This window comes from Mus pahari, chromosome 23 (genome assembly GCF_900095145.1).
Source record: "Mus pahari chromosome 23, PAHARI_EIJ_v1.1, whole genome shotgun sequence".
Lineage (NCBI taxonomy): Eukaryota > Metazoa > Chordata > Mammalia > Rodentia > Muridae > Mus > Mus pahari.
The window spans coordinates 34306051-34311465 of NC_034612.1; the positions used below are offsets into that span (position 1 = coordinate 34306051).

The following is a 5415-nucleotide window of genomic DNA, read 5'->3' on the forward strand; positions in this document are numbered from 1 at the left end:
GAACTGGGAAATTGAGCCTTGGAAACCTCTATAGCTTGCCCGCAGTGAAGTAGTTCCTCCAGCAAGGCCACACTTCCCAGATAGCACCCTCACTGGGGGATTCTAGGCAGGGGCTCTACCACTGAGCCACGCCCCCAGCCCCTCACTGGGGGATTCTAGGCAGGGGCTCTACCACTGAGCCACACCCCTAGCCCCTCACTGGGGGATTCTAGGCAGGGGCTCTACCACTGAGCCACACCCCCAGCCCCTCCCTGGGGGATTCTAGGCAGGGGCTCTACCACTGAGCCACGCCCCCAGCCTCTCACTGGGGGATTCTAGGTAGTGTTTTACTGCTTTTTTTTTTTTAATTTTTTAAATGTATGAGTTCTGTGTGTATAATAGGGTGCATGACAGGGCATTAGATCCCATTATAGACGGTTGTAAACCACCATTTGGTTGCTAATAATAGAACTCAGGACCTCTGGGAGAACAGCCAGGTACTGTTGAGCCATCTCTCCAGCCCCTCTCCTGCTGGTTTTTCATGCCTAAGTTCATCAGTAAAGGACCTGGCATGCAGACATGATGATCTGAGTTTTATGTCTAGAACACATTTTTAAAAACCAGGCATGGTGGCACACACAAGTAATCGCAGGCTGCAATCTAGGCTCGCCTAGGAGAAGACTTCTGTAAATCCACGTAACTTTTTATCCTCTGACAGGGTAGATTTGTGAAGCTGCATGCGGTTTCCCCTAATGATACAATGTAGCCATGATAAGCAAGTCCAGCTATCCTGCGCCCTATCCCCTGGAGCTGGCGTTAGAGGTGTACCTAGGATATCCAGCGTGTATCACGGATACCAGAATCCAAATTCTGATAGTCATGACTGGGTGGCAAGTGCTCTTAACCTCTGGGCTACCTCTCCAGACCCAAACCATGTTTTGTTTTTGTTTGTTTGTTTGTTTTTAAAGATTTATTTATTTATTATATGTAAGTTCACTGTAGCTGACTTCAGACACTCCAGAAGAGGGCATCAGATCTTGTTATGGATGGTTGTGAGCCACCATGTGGTTGCTGGGATTTGAACTCGGGACCTTTGGAAGAGCAGTCGGTGCTCTTACTAGCTGAGCCATCTCACCAGCCCTGTTTGTTTGTTCTTATATTTTATTTTTTGACAGGCACTCACCGGCCTTGAACTTTCCAATTCAGCTAATCTGGCCTGGCAGTGAGCCCGAGGCTACAGGTGTGTGCCACTATGCCTGGCTTTTAAACAGGTGTTCTAGATGTAAAACTCAAAAGGTCATCAGGCTTGTGCGCCAGGCTGTTGACTGATGAACCGTGTCCCAGCCTCGGGTACCTGTGACAACGCTGAAAGGATGTTTGACCTTTCCACTTTAGGGGGCTGGGTTTCCTTCTCGGGTTGCACAGGCAGCCCCTAGGCTGGAACATTTTCGATGAGAACCAGTTCTTCTTCCACCTTGCCCTCCTCAATATCTACATTTGGTTGAAATGTTCTTGGACTCTCTGTCCTACAATCACAAAATCTGGGAAGACTGGGCATAGCTCTATGATAAGAGTGCTTGCCTAGAGTGTGGAGGTCCCGGATTAATCCCTATAAAGAAAGGGGGGGGCAAGTATGTACATTTGAATATGTGTTGTAATAGATCATTTAGTTCCCAAAAGACAGGAAACCTTGATATTTACATAAGCCCTTAAAGCAGTAGGGCTGGACAGATTCTGTTTGCTTCCTGCCAGTAGCCCCTGAGATGTCACTTGCCGCTTTCCATCTGGGCTGTTCCTATTCCAACAGGCTGGCTCTCATGACCGTGTGCTCATCCACCTATCCCATGGTACCTTGCTCATGCTTCCCCGCCCTCTCTCCTCTCCTCTCCTCTCCTCTCCTCCCCTCTCCTCCCCTCAGACCCCAAACCAGGAAGCCCCGCCTACCTTGCTTCTGCCCCGCTATAGGCTATAGGTATCTGTGTTGACCAATCAGGGATAACTTGGGGGACAAGGTTCCATAGCACCACTTGACTTACTTGAGAATTCACTCCTCTTGAGGCAGCTAGACTTTGAGATACAGAATTTAGCATTATAACACATAGCAACAGACCAAGCTTCAACAAATATGCATATATGTGACTTATAAAGATGGTATGTACATTTGTGTATGTGTGCGTTTGGGTGTAGCTGTGCATGGGGACACAAGCTTGTGGTGGCCAGATGTTAACCTCCGGTGGGTGTTGCTCTTCCAGGTTGCCTATCTTGTGGTTTCTGACAAAGTTCTTTACTGGTTTGGATCTTGTCTTGTAAGCCAGGCTGGCTGGAAACTGAACCCCAGGGGGTCTGCCTGTCTCTCCCTCCTCAGCGCTGGGATTAAGCCTCAGCCTCCATGCCTGACTTTTCTATGTGTATTCTGGTGCGCAAAGACAGGCCCCTCTTGCTTTCAGGGCAAGCCCTTAACCGGCTAAGTTATCTCCCAGGCCCCATGACTTATGAAAGATTTACCACCCGACTCAGCAAAAGTGATGCTTTTATGTGCTGCGTAGAAACCGATATGCTTAATTTATAAAATACTTAGAAATATTTGCCCAGTAGAATTGTGAGGCTCACAACGGGCTTACCATAAAACTTCTAAGTGTTTATCTAAGATAACATTTAGTAGCTATTCAGCAAATATTTGGTAACGTCCCTCCCCGAGCCAGGCACTTGTAATTGGCTCCAGCCCTGGCTTTTGACATTATGTTTCCTTCTTCTTTTTCTCCTTTGGTCACAATCCCGGCCATGTGAGGTACCCAGTTCCTGTATGTGCCAAGAAGTCCACGTGATGGGCTTTCAGCTCTTCTGAAGAGGTGCAAGAAAGGGTCTGATCTTTGTTTCGGGTTCCTCTGGCACATTTGAGGACAGTGACAGTGACTATCAAGGTCTGGAGGATGAGAACTGTCCCAGCCCTGGGCGGGGGGGGGGGGGGGGCAGCATGTTCCCTGGTTCCCTCCTTAGGAAACATTTATATACTGTAGTCAAAGCCAAAGTAGCACTTACTTATCGTAATAGAAATGGCAACATTTAAAAAAAAAAATAGTGTGTGATAGGTGATAATGAACAGAATTGTAATGATCAGAAAAATATACATAGGACTTATTTATTTATGAATGGCAGGCTCTTGGTGTAACCCAGGCTGGCTTCAAAGCACTTCGTAGTAGAGCGAGTTCTCAACCTTCTTAACACTGTGATCCTTTAATACAGGTCCCCAGGTGGTGGTGACCTCCAACCATAACATTATTTTGTTGCTACCTCATACGTATAATTTTGCTACTGTTATGAATTGTAAAGGTATCTGATATGTGGGATGTCTGATGTGTGATCCCTAAAGGGGTCCAGGTGTAGCAGAGGTTGACCTTGAACTCCCCATCTGCCGCCTTCTACTCCCTGAGTACTAGGGTTGTGGGTGGCTGCCAGCACATCTGTTTTTATAGGTGCTAAGGATACAACTCAGAGTTTTGTGCAGCCGAGGCAAGCTGCTGCCCACCGACATCTCTGGCCTGTGTTTTTATTTTTTGTTCTTCTTTTGGAGCCAAGGCCTTGGGCGCGCTAAACAACCACCATCTTCCTAGGCGACATCCCCAGCCCAAAGAAGATATGCACTAAGTAAAACAAATTCCATCTCGCTCTGTAGGACTGTATTTCTCTTAGAACCAGTCACTGGTCAGCCTGATGAAACAGATCTCAACTACTCAGAAGGCTGAGGCAGGAGGATCACAAGTTTAAGGTCTGTCTGGGCAACAGAGTAAGATCTAGACCAATCTGGGCTACTTAGTGAGATCCTGACTCAAAATAGTCAGATGACTAGAATTGTTTCTCAGGCTTTGGCTAATACCACCTATGAAGAGGGCTGGTGGTGTATCACACACACACACACACACACACACACACACACACACACACGCATCCCACAGTCACCAATGTTCCTATTTTGCACACTTGGTGCAGGGCAGAATGCTGTAATCTCAGGACTGCGGGTGTTAGACCTGGTGTCCAAAGGCCAGGAATCCTTGAAAAAAAAAAACCCAAAAAACCCAAAACCAAAAAAAAAACAGAGCTACCTGTGCCCCCCCCCCCGCCAGGTTCCTTTGCAAACATCTGGAGGGTGGTGATGTTACTTCCATGGGATGACTCTAAAGAGACCAGAACACATACAGCATAAGACATGCTATGGAGAATGCCCGGCTCACCCACACTACAGCTACTGCAGTTTTTACAGTTGGAGAAGCCCCGATGAGCTAGGCTCCCACCCAGTCTCAAATAAGTCAAATAGAGAGACAGCAGGCAAGAGATTTATTCAGTGTGGCCTCACTGGGAAGAGGAACAAATGAAGATATCTACTGGCCCCAAAGTCCGCCTTCAGGGTCCTGACATAATCATAGTTTTAATTTAATTTTGACTATTTGGCCTTGCCTGCTGTGTGTGTACCACATACATGCAGTTCTCCCAGTGGCCAGAAGAGGGCATCAGATCCTTTGTGACTAGAGTTGTGAACTGCCAAGTGAGAGGTGGGAATTGAACCCAGATCCTCTCAAGAGATGTATCTCCAGTTTCTGAGGTTTATGTTTAAATAGGGGTCGAGAGTTCCACATAGCTTAGCTATCCTGGTCAATGAATGGCCCTGTCTGTCACTGACCCAACATTGTCTGAGCTTCCAATCTCTTCCTGCAGGGTGGGCTGACATTGCTCATACAATATCCTGGATTGCTCTGGCTGGCACTTCTCCCTCCTCCTGGGTGAGGGTGGGGATGTGACGTGAGGAGGTGGGGATTCTAATTTTCTGGAGACCGCTGATGGGAGGACACAGTGTCTTTCTAGAGAATCTTGGCTCCAGCTATGCCAGGACATAGGGCAGCTGGATCTTGGCCACACAAGGGTGCACACGAGGGGTAAGGAGTAGGAATGTGTACATGGAAAGACAATGTCATTCTATATCAAGCTTGAACCCTAAATGCAAACAATGACTGGTGTCCTTAAAAGAGGAGGAGACCTAGAGAGCCACGAGGAGAGGGCTAAAGACACTTCAGTTCTGTGTGCCAAGGAACCCCGAGTCACTAATATGACAGGAAGGGTCGTTTCCAAAGCCTTTGGAGGGAATGAGGCCCTGCCCACACCTGGAGTTTTAACTTCTGGTCTCCAGTGAGACAGGTCACAGAGACAGGATGTTGTGGGGACGTGAACGGAAACATCCCTCATCCAGGCCCATGCTTGCAGCCTCTCTCCAGCTAAGAAATAAAAATTCCCGCATAATTAGCCGCATCTCCTTAAGGCCTTTCTCCCTTCTTAGCTGTAACCTAAAGTTTTCTAGGAATCTCTCCAGAAACTCCACTACAGGAAAAGGTGTGTGCTAAAGTCCTGTGCAACCCCAGGGCTTCCTGGCTTCACCTTATCAGGGCA

At 47.7% G+C, this 5415-nt stretch overlaps 1 protein-coding gene across 1 annotated transcript in view; it reads left to right on the forward strand.

Annotated features, from left to right (window-relative positions):
• The window catches only part of Bri3 (brain protein I3), a 21173-nt gene that overhangs the window by 860 nt on the left and 14898 nt on the right, over positions 1 to 5415 (forward strand). The gene's annotated exons all lie outside the window — the stretch shown is intronic.